This window comes from Monodon monoceros, unplaced genomic scaffold (genome assembly GCF_005190385.1).
Source record: "Monodon monoceros isolate NGI ecotype Baffin Bay Population unplaced genomic scaffold, NGI_Narwhal_1 Super_Scaffold_14, whole genome shotgun sequence".
In the NCBI taxonomy this organism is placed as follows: Eukaryota; Metazoa; Chordata; class Mammalia; order Artiodactyla; family Monodontidae; genus Monodon; species Monodon monoceros.
Genome location: NW_021703770.1, coordinates 46,137,671 through 46,147,971, shown reverse-complemented (window position 1 = coordinate 46,147,971; position 10,301 = coordinate 46,137,671). Strand labels below are relative to the sequence as shown.

The following is a 10,301-nucleotide window of genomic DNA, read 5'->3' as shown; positions in this document are numbered from 1 at the left end:
TCTTGCATTTTTACTGATCTTAGGGGAAATTTATTAACTTTACTATTAACTATAATGGTAGCTATAGTTATTTTTAGATGCCCTGTATCTAATTAAGAAAATTCCCTTTCATTTGTGTCTTGCTGACAATTTTTAATGTCAACAGATGTTGAATTTTGTCAAAATTTTCTGCATCTATATAGATAATCATGTGGCTGGGTATGGTAAATTACATTGATTAGTCTTCTGAGGTTTAACCAAGCTTACACTCCTGCTCGTTCAAGATGTATTATGCTTTTTATTGTTGAAGTCAATTTTCTAATGTTTTGTTAAAGATTTTTACTTTCATGATACTGAAAAATATTAGTTGGCAATACTTTTTTCTTTTATATACTTTTTGAGGTTATAGCACCAGGATAATGATGGTCTCACTAGTTTAGTTAAGGAGGGTTTTCTTCTCCACTACTTCTGGGAAAATTGTACATATGGTTGTAGTTATTTCTTCTTTGGTAAACATTTGATAAAATTACCAATAAACCCATATGGCCTTCAAACTTTCTTTTATGGTAAGGATTTTGCCTTCACATTTATTTCTTTGGTAGAGTAAGCTCTATTCACATATGTTTTTCTTCCTGTGTAAGTTTTGGTAATTTGTTACATTTTGGGGGATTATCCACTTCCTTTGATTTATCAATTTTTCTGACACATAGTTTATCATATTTCCTTTTTTAACCTTTTAATATCTTTAAGATTTGTAAGGCTGCCTCTCTTTTGTTTATGCTATTGGTAATATGCCTCATTTCTCCTTTCATATTTATCAATCTAACTAGAAATTTATAGATTTTTTTGATCTTTAAAAACAAACAACTTTGGATTTCATCGTTTTTCTGTATTTTTTAATTTTCTATTTCTGTTTTGCTATTTATTTATTAGTTCTCTTCATTTACTGTAGGTTTAACATATTTTTGTTTCATAGCCTCTAAAGGTACAAAAGTAGATAATTTTATGAGATTTTTCTTCAATTTTAAATATTTCAGTCTATAAATCTTTCTTTAACACATTCTTAGATTTCCCTCAAATATTAAAAGATTATTTTTCATTATCATTATTTATATAACTTATTTATAAATTTATCCTTTTATTGTTTTGAACCACCCTTCTTTATCACTTAGTAATATTTCTTGTTCTGAAGTCTATCCTGTTACTGAGTCATTTGAACCCTTGTTATATTTTGCATAGTACATTTTCCAATGCTTTAATTTTTTAATAGACTTTATTTTTTAGAGTTTTAGGTCTATAGCAATATTGAGCAGAAGGTATAGAGAATTTACATGTGCCCCCTGACTCCATACATGCGTATCCCTCCATTATTAATATCACCCACAAGTGTGGTATTTTTTTATAGTTGATGAACCTACCTTGATACATCAAATCCCTCAAAATTCATTGTTTATGTTAGGGTTCACTCCATGTTATACATTCTGTGGGCTTGGATAAATGTATAATAATATGTATCCACCATTATACTATTATGAAGAGTAGTTTCACTGCCCTAAAAATCCTCTTTGCTCCACCTAATCTTTCCACACCCCCACACCTCCCAACCCCGATAACCACTGATTTTTTACTTCTTCATAATTTTGCCTTTTCTAGAGTGACATATAGTTGGAAACATTCAATATGTAACTTTTCAGTATGACTTCTTTCACTTAGTAATATGTTTTTCTTTTCACTTAGTAATATGTATTTAAGTTTTCTCTATGTTTTATCATGGCTTGATAACATATTTCTTTTTAGCCCTTAATAATATTCTATTATCTAAATGTACCTCAGTTTATCCACAGTTTATCACCTACTGAAGGACATCTTGTTTTCTTCCCAGTTTTGACAACTATGAATAACACTGCTATGAACATCCCTGCACAGGTTTTTGTGTTGACATAAGTTTTCAACTCTAGGTAAATACCAAGTGGTATGATTGCTGGATCGTACAGTAGGGGTATGTTTGCTTTTGTCAGAAACCACCAAACTGCCTTCTTAAGTGGCTATGTGCTCTGTGCCCTTTTATGAGGTTGTCACTTAAGTGTGGCCACAAGAGGAGACAGGGGAAGGGCTCAGGAATAAACAAGGTTTGTGATTCCAACAGGTCTTAGAGACTGGAGGTATGGAAGAAAACTAGGGTGGTCAAGAGACATAAGAGAGGAGCAAGGGGAAAGCATTAGGCCAGAGCCTTAACGGGAGTTCTATAATAAAGGCAAAGCAAGGCAGGGTGAATAAGTTTAGATTGGATAATTTGAATAATTTGGTGGTCTCTAAGGTATAAGGGTGGTCACTAATTGCTGGGTACCTGGTTCAAGGATGATTAAGGCAGAGGAATACTGCCTCCTGGGATGTATAGGCCAACTAGAGGAGGAATGGCTCTGGATTGTAGTGTGCATATATCAAAGACATGCTTGCAGCTGGGTCTTTTGCTATCTCTAAGAATTGGCTAGTCCCAGCTAGAAAGATTTTTTAAGATATCAAAACATCCTAATAATATGGAAAAAAATTATATATATATATATATATATAACTATTTTGATTTCCATCAGCAATGAATGAAAGTTCCTGTTGTTTCACATCCTCACCAGCATTTGTTGTTAGTATTCTGGATGGTAACCATGCTAACAGGTTTGTAGTGGTATCACATTGTTATTTTAATTTGCATTTCCTTGATGACTTATGTGGAGCCTCTTTTCATATGCTTATTTTCATCTGTATCGCTTCTTTGATAAGATATCTGTTAAGATAGTCACCCATTTTTAAATTGGGTTGTTTCTTTTTTGTTTTGAGATTTAAGAGATTTTTGAATAGTTTGCACAAAAAATCCTTTATCAAATATATCTTTTGAAAATATTTTCTTCCATTCTGTGGCTTGCCTTTTCATTTTCTTGATACTGTCTTTTCTTAGAGGAGTTTTTAATTTTAACATACAGCTTATAATATTTTTGTTTGTGGAATGTGCCTTTACTGCTATATCTAAAAATTCATCACCAAACACAAGGACATCTAGATTTCCTACTACATTATCTTCGAAGAGTTTTACAGTTTTGTGTTTTACATTTAATCCTATGGTTCATTTTGAGTTACTTTTTTAAATGGTTTAAAGTCTGTGCCTAGATTCATATTTTTGTCTATGGATGTCCAGTTTTTCCAGCAGCATTTGTAGAGAAGACTATTTTTTCTTCATTATATTGCCTTTGCTTCATTGTCAAAGATCAGTTGAGTATATTTACATGGATGAAATACCCGGGCTCTCTACTGTGTTCCACTGATTTATTTGTCTATTCTTTCACCAACGCCACATTGTCTTGATTGCTGTAGCTTTATAGTTAAGTCTTCAAGTCAAGTAGTTTCAGTCTCCAACTTTGCTCTTTCACAATATTGTGTTGGCTATTCTGGGTGTTTTGCTTCTCCATACAAATTTTAGAATCAGTTTGTTGATACTCAAAAAATAACTTACTGTGTTATTGATTAAGATTGCATTGAAGATCTATATAGATCAAGTTGGGAAGAATTGACATTTTGACAATATTGTGTCTCATGATGCATGACCATGGAATATCCCTCCCTCTATTTAGTTTGTTTTGATTCCTTTCATCAGAGTTTGGTAGTTTTCTTCACATACATAGTGTACATATTTTATTAGTTTTATTTCCAAGTATTTTAGTTTGGAAGGGTGCTAATGTAAACAGTATTTTGTTTTTAATTTTAAATTCCCCTTGTTCATTGCTGGTATATAGGAAAGTAATTGACTTTTGTATATTAATCTTGTATCCTGCAACATTTCTATAATCACTTATCAGTTCTTGGAGGCCTTTTTTTCTTCTTGATTCTTTCAGATCTTCTATATAGGTGATTATGTCATCTGTAAACAATGACAGTTTTATTTCTTCCTTCCCAAACTATATAACTCTTATTTCATTTTCTTTTCTTATTTCATTAGCTAGGACTTCTAGTACGATGCTGAAAAACTGTGATGAGTGGGGAAATTCTTGTCTTGTTTCTGATCTTAGTGGGAAAGTTTCAAATTTCTCATCAAGTATGATGATTGTGGTCAGTTTTTTGTACATATTTGTTTATCAAGTTGAGGAAGTTTCCCTCTATTCCCAGGTTGCTGAGAGTTTTTATTTTATAGGTGTTGAATTTTGTCAAATGCTTCTTCCATATCTGTTGATGTGATCAGGTGATTTTTCTTCTTCAACACACTGATGTGGGTTAAAGAATTACATTAATTAATGAATTACGTTAATTGATCTTCGAAAGATGGACCAGCTTTGCACAGCTGGGATAAATCTCACTTGGTAATGGTGTTAATTGTTTTTATATTGTTGGATTTGATTTACTCATATTTTGTTTAGAGTTCACACATCTATTTTCATAGAGATATTGATCTGTAGTTACCTTATCTTATAATGTCTTTGCCTGGGTTTTGTATTATAGTAATGCTGACCTCATAGAATAAGTTAGGAAGTATTTCCACTGCCTCTATCTTCTAAAAGAGCTTGTAAGGAATTGTTATAATTTCTTCTTTAAATGTTTTGTAGAATTCACCATTGAACACATCTGGATCTGGTGTTTTTTTTAATTAATTATTGATTTGACTTAGTTGACAAATATATTTCTATTCAGATTGTCTATTTCTACTATGTGAGTTTTGGCACATCATGTCTTTCAAGAAATTGGCCCATTTCATCCAGGCTATTAAATTTGTGAGCACAGAGTTTTTCATAGATTCTTTTTTTTTTTTTGCGGTACATGGGCCTCTCACTGTTGTGGCATCTCCCGTTGTGGAGCACAGGCTCTGGATGCTCAGGCTCAGCGGACATGGCTCATGGGCCCAGCTGCTCCACGGCATGTGGGATCTTCGAGGACTGGGGCACAAACCTGTGTCCCCTGCATCGGCAGGCAGACTCTCAACAACTGCACCACCAGGGAAGCCCTATAGTTTCTTTTATTATCCTTTTAATTCCCCTCTTTCTGCAGTAATGCCCCCACTTTCATTTTTGGTACTAGTATTAGTTTGGCCAAAAGTTCATTCAGTTTTTCTGTAGTATCTGAGAGAAACACCCGAACGAACTTTTTGGCCAACCCAATAATTAGTGTCTTCTACTTTTTTCCCCTTAGATCAGACAAAATACATTGAGTGCCAAAATGCTGCAGCAATATGGGTTCATCACTCAGCTGGTTTGGCAACTGTATGCATTGTCCCCACCCCGACCCTCAGACCAGTTTTTGATTATGTTATTTTTCCTTTTATTGAAATCAGCAAATCTGAATTTGCTACTGTGGCGAAAGCAGGAAGAAGAGAAAAAAAAATGAAGGTTTTTAACCTTCAGAGCAGAGAGTTCAGAGGTTCAGTCTGAATAAGCACAAAAGCTTTTCAGTGTGCTTTTGAATTCCTTGAATTTGCAGAACTGTTCGGAACTGCTAACCTAGGGATTTTGATTCAATTAATCTTGGGTTGGGCCTGAACATCTGCATGTTTCAAAATCTTCATAGATGTGTTATGAATCATTGCTCTAAATATTTAATGAATATAAGCAAGTACTTGTATAAAATATGTGTGTGATCACCTATCTAGAAGATATTTGAAATGTAGACTATTTAAGATTAATATACTTAGAGTAAGTACAGGGGGATGATATTTACATAATCAATGTTGTGGTTGCTCCAATATTTACTATTTATGTCTTTAATTAATCACACCAAAACACTATCTTTAACATTTCTTGTAATAAAGTTCTTTGGGAGATTAATTTTGTCTACTTTTTTTCATTTGAATTGTCTATATGTCTTTCTATTTTTGAATTATACTTTTGCTGGATAAACAATTCTTGGTTCACTGGGTTTGTTTTTTATTCTTTTTTTCTTTTTTCTTCCAGCACTTCATAGATACTCTTCTACTTTTTCTGATTTACATTATTTTTGACCATATGCCCACAATTACTCTTATTTTCTTCCCCTCTATATTATTTCCCCTTCTTTCTTTTTTAAAGATTTCCTTTATCTTGTTTTCAGTAGTCTGATGATGATGTGGTTTGTTGTGGTTTTCTTTGTGTTTATCCTACTGAAATTTCTTCAGCTTTTTGATTCGTAGTTTTGTCAAATTTGAAAAATTTCTGCCATATTTTTCCCATTATTTTTCTGTCTTCCTCTTTTGTGGAAAACCATACTGCATGTGCATTGGAGAACTAATATTTTTTGTGAACACTTTTTTCCTGCTTTAATTTGGATATTTTCTATTATGGTATCTCCAAGCTTGCTGATCTTTTTTCCTACCATATTTCCCTGCTACTAAGATCATCTGTTTATTTGTTTTAAGTTTTCCAGAGTGTCTTCATTTTCAGACACTATAGAACTTTAAATATTGTGTCAAAAAGATTTATAAAATATAAAATATTCTCAGCTCAGCCACATTTGAATGTAAGATAGTCAATACCTATGTCTGAATAAGTCCATGATATGGATATATGATATAATACACCTACATATATATTTTTTCACATGTATATATGCACATTATTCTATCTCTATTTATAGTAGATACTTCTTTTATAATTGTGATTTGATATCCATCCTCCACTATTTACTCTTTCACTCGTTATCTAAATCTTCAATTTCTTTCCATTATAAACAGTCCATTAAACCCCTAGTCAGTACTGTCAGGGTGTTCTTGCTCAGAGAACTGTTAATAACAAAGTGAAGTACTACTTTCAACCTCTCACTTCTGAACACAAGGTCAGAGTTTATCTGATGATGCAACTGTATACTTCCAACAAGGAGGGTATTTTTCTTTGGTAGTTGGCATGACAACCACTTTATATGAAAGCTCTTCAGAAATATCACCACCTTCTAAACTAATTAGGATTGTGCCTTTAAGCTCAATTACATCTGCATTTATTGCTCTAGGTTGTTGAGTGAGTAAAGTTGTGTGAGAAGTCATCATTAATTCCTTCAACTGAGGGGTACAAGAAGTCTCCTCAGTTCATTGCAACTCTACTACCTCAAAAAGCAGACCAAGTTCTATCACAGTGATAGCTTTGTACTCTGCTGCATTTTTGCCAGAGATGCTTCCAATAAATGAATCTCTCATTGCACATGCAATCTTTACTGCTTCCACCTATCTTGCTTCTTCCAGTTCCTTGTTGTACTATTCTACTCAGTAGGAAAATCACTCTTGAGTTCTTTAACATGAGGTATGTGCTAGAATATGTCTTCAGCCATGAGAAAGAGTGAAAGCAAAAACAATATTACATCCAAAATTTTAGTTGATGCAGTCTAACAAGTTGATTTGATTTGACTTCATGTGAGTTGATTTGAGATCATTTTCATTTTCACAATAAAGCCTAACTTTGATTACACTGAAATAAAAGAGCTCATAAAATGCTTGTAATAGGCAAATGACTTTTCCAAGATCATATTGTTTATATGACTCAATAATCTTGTTTGCAAAATCCTACACTTAAGTGTAGCATACTGGTCTATGACACACATATCCTTAGCAGGACTGAAACCAGTTCTGTACTGAAACCAGCCACCCCCTCCACGGCAAAAAAAGCACATGGTATTCCTAAACTTGCTAACATCTCTGGCAGCATTAATAACAGATGAACCAACTGTCACTTTAATGATGACACAAGACTCAGCTACCACCAAAGAAGGATATCAGTACCATAGGGAGGCTCCCTGCTTTTATCTTGTGTTCCACTGATGACAACATTATGATTAATGATATTCTCAAAGTTTTAAACATCTATTATCCCTTTCTCCAAGGTTAATTCCTGACAACCACTGTCTTACTAAGTGCTTTTTTCCTTGCTGTCACACATGTTAATCAAAAAAGACTGAAACCAACCACCAAGCTGGACTTTTCCTCTCAAATACAAATTGGCTCTTTAGTCAGTACCTGGAAGAACATGAAGCCATGAAAATCTATTAAACCAGATGTTTAAAATATCCTGGCCTAGCACATATTCTAAGGTATCAGGACCACCAATCTGAGATTTGACTTCTTTTGGAAGCAGTTGCTCAGGGGAGGGAGTCTGTTAGATATCACTGCTGTGTTGTTCCACTTGTTCAATAATATGCTCAATGGTTTGGATGTTGATCAATAATTCATCTTGTGTATTATGACAAAACATAGGAATTTGAACACCTCAATCTCTTTGCCTTGATATATACTACTATAGTTGTGTGTCCATGATTTTGACCACGGCATTCACTCTTGATCTAGGAGGAAGTTCCCCCTTTTTAAAAGGGGGGACTTGGCTGTGGTCGTAAAATTCATGTGGTCTTAATATATTACAAACCACTGCTTGCAGACATGAGTAACCATTGGTTTCTGAGTTCTCCAGTCATAAGGATAGCTAAATATCAAATTATCCTCTTTCAACAAATGCTTTGCTGCCTGAAGCACATTTATTACCACAGCAGTTTCTTCTTTAAGTACAGTCTTTGAAGTTTAGGATCTGAAACATCTGTGAAAATGTCATCCTCATCTAGTGAAAATATCATTAACAGGTTGTGTTGAAAATCTACACTGTAATCTTCCTTATCATGAATTGGGACTGTGTGAACCAATCCTGTTCATTTTGTCATGGTCATATAATTTGAAGATAAAAGAGGAGAGCTTTATCAGGAAATATAGGATGGGTACAAATACCATTTTTCAAAGTTATACTTGAAAATATTGAAATAACTTCAAATATTGTTTCCAAAGTAGAAGCAACAGGTGTTACTTTATCTGCAGGAAATATATAGATATTTCCAGAACTGGAACATTTCTCAATAGTGTACTTGTATTTGGGCACATAGCAAACAATGCAACTGGCTGGAAAAGTCCAAGACTGTGTGGTTCAGACTAAAAAAGCTAACAGAAGATAAACTATCTATAAGGGATGTCAACTTAGAAAGTTTCAAGTGAGAGAATTTTAAATGTATAGAACTGACGCACTCAGGATTTTATTCAAGTTCTGCTGAAGCAGAACCTAAGCAGTCCTTGACCAGGGAAACCAAAACACAGGTTTTGTAAAATCAATAAACCAAGCTGTTATCAAACACTTATTAGAAAATTCTCAATTGTTTGGCTTCATATTTTCTATCAAATGTAGAGTAGCAATTATTGCAATCTGCCATTACTATTCAAAGACTAAATGTCGATTTCTGTTTCTCATTGGCTGCTTTACCAAATGAACTTTCTAATTTCACGGATGAAAGATTCTGAACTTTTTCACCAAGTCCTGGTGATAGTTTTACTTCAATGAGTAACCCATTACAATATCATCCTGACACAAAACGTACTTTGGAAACTGTCATCATAAGGTATAAGCCGGTCATGTCTTTCAAAATCTTATTTAAAGCATGTCCTACATGAAGGTCACCATTTGCATAAGGAGATCCGTCATGAAGACAAAATTCTATCGTTTCTTTCTCTTTGCCGTGAAGTTATGAAAATCTACATTTCTAGAAGTTTCTTCACTTACATTTTCAGCCAATAAAATCTGCTAGACCTCCATGTCTGTGTTGGGCTGCTGGTGGCCCAGCAACTTCAAGGCAAAAGGGGATCTACAACAACAGCTCCATGTTGTCCTATTTACCTCTATTCAGGTTAGGCAGCTGGCCACTGCCTCCGGTGAGTAACCATGGCAGACACCTTATCTTGGTTCCTCACCTTCCCAGGTGACAGGAAAGGTAGGGTGGCCCCACAGATTCCCTGCGTGCCTGGCTCCCAAGGGCCCAGCTCAAAAGGCACAACGGAACACTCAGGCCTCCACTCCAGCACCTGATGCTCAGCTCCTGCCATCTGGGCCCCAGAGAAACTCTGTGGCACCCACCGGGAATGCGTGTGCACAGAGCACAGAAAGAGCCTGTGGTGACGTTTTCGTTTCAGATATTTTATTTTTTCTCACTAAGTCTTTTATACTTTCTTTTTATGACTTTATTTTAAATATTTTGTTTATATTTCCTTCAGAGTTTTGAATATATTTCTAATAGCTGTTTGAAATTCGTGTCTGTTAATTCCATTGTCTCCTCTTTTAAGGTGTTTCTACCAAAGGGCTGGTGGCTTGGTTATGGATGGAAGTGGAAATGAATGTCTGTGCTTTTAATTTTTAGTTTTAATTATTAAACTTTTCATGCCATTCTCTATTTCTGTCATTTAAAAATGTTTGTCTTGCCATTGTTTTTCCTTGTATTTCTAATCCATCTATGTATTTTAAACATTTTATACAGTGTAGATAATTATTTACTAGTTTTGATCTTTTTATTTTTGCTATCTTTGC

At 34.2% G+C, this 10,301-nt stretch overlaps 1 pseudogene; it reads right to left on the bottom strand.

The window, feature by feature from the left end:
- Positions 1 to 6,760: 6,760 nt before the first annotated feature.
- LOC114895335 lies at positions 6,761 to 9,823 on the bottom strand (annotated as a pseudogene).
- Between the last annotated feature and the right edge of the window lie 478 nt (positions 9,824 to 10,301).